The following is a 1,481-nucleotide window of genomic DNA, read 5'->3' as shown; positions in this document are numbered from 1 at the left end:
TCGTATATTTTCGTGAAGTATATTGACACGTTGATAAGATTAGGTGGGCCAATTTCGAATAAATTCGTAGCAAAAAAAAAAGTCTTTTATAGACAAAAAAAACAAACAAACTTCAAAAACTATTTCACCTGAATTAACACAGTTTACAAATCACGCACTTCACAATTTGAACAACAACCAAAAAAGTAAAAAAAATACTGACGAAATTGATAAAAAAAAAACACAAACCAATCAAGTGCGTTGATTGACATTTTCTTTTTTTGTTTTTGGTAAAATTTGTTGTTTTTTTTTATCATCAAAATTAGATTCTCTTAGAGAAAACAAATGCGATTATATCAACAACAACAACAAAGAAAAAAACAAAAATAATTTCAATTGTTTCGTTTTCACGACAACCGATATTTTCTCTTCGCGTTTGGTTTCATTGCATGAATTTGTTTGCAAGAAAATTGTGAAAAGTAAAAAAAAGAAAACCCTTGTGATTGAAATACTCCGGATGCAATATTTAAGTATGTTTACTTAAGTTTAAGTAGAGGTATGTAAGTGAGTTTCTTCGTGTCGAATGCGAATGCCGTGTAAATACTGTGCAAACATGTGTTTCGTTTACCATTAAGTTATCAATGTTTCTTTCGTTCTTCTCTCTCTCTCTCTCTCTCTATGTCCGTCTCTACATCTCTGTGACCCCAATTAGTTAGACTGCGTGTAATTAACACTCGTCTTTATCGCAGTTTTTGAGGATAAGAGAATGTGTTTGTATGTTTGATGGAAATGGAGAGAAAGAAAGAGAGATGGAATGGAATGGAAGCATATTTATGTATTATATAAATGTAGTGAGAAGGAGTTAGAGAGAGAAAAATACCGTGTAAATATTATTTTTAAAGTTAGCTGTAGTCAAATATTGTCACTATTAAGTAGATGAGATGAGATTATTACGATTAATGGAGACGAATGTGTAACGTTCGCGCGTTATTCACGAGTGGAACGAACGAAGAAGTGAATCCGTACTACAAGAAAATAAAATGATTATATTATGTACATAAATTTAAATAAAAAGAAATTGTATATCATACGTGGAGGAAACAAAAGGAAACAAATGAAACGCTCACGCATCGGCCCCCCCTGATTGATTTATCGAAGAATAAAGTTTAATTGATTTTAATAAATAAGAAAACTTTTTTTTTTTACTTTCCTTTATCCTTTTTATCCTTAGAAACGAACTTTATTTATTGAATTTTTGTTGGAAATTATCGAAAATCAAGTTACAAATTTAATATAGAAAGTAAAAATTTCTTAAGATATTATTATCTTTTTAAGAAAACGTTTTTTTTACTTTCCTTTATCTTTTTCATCCTTAGAAACGAATTTTATTTATTGAATTTTTGTTGGAAATTATCGAAAATCAAGTTACAAATTTAATATAGAAAGTAAAAATTTCTTAAGATATTATTATCTTTTTTTAAAAGATTTTTAAAAAAATTGAC

This window comes from Nicrophorus vespilloides, unplaced genomic scaffold (genome assembly GCF_001412225.1).
Source record: "Nicrophorus vespilloides isolate i.1.1-1 unplaced genomic scaffold, Nicve_v1.0, whole genome shotgun sequence".
Lineage (NCBI taxonomy): Eukaryota > Metazoa > Arthropoda > Insecta > Coleoptera > Silphidae > Nicrophorus > Nicrophorus vespilloides.
Note: the sequence above shows the minus strand (reverse complement) of the source record.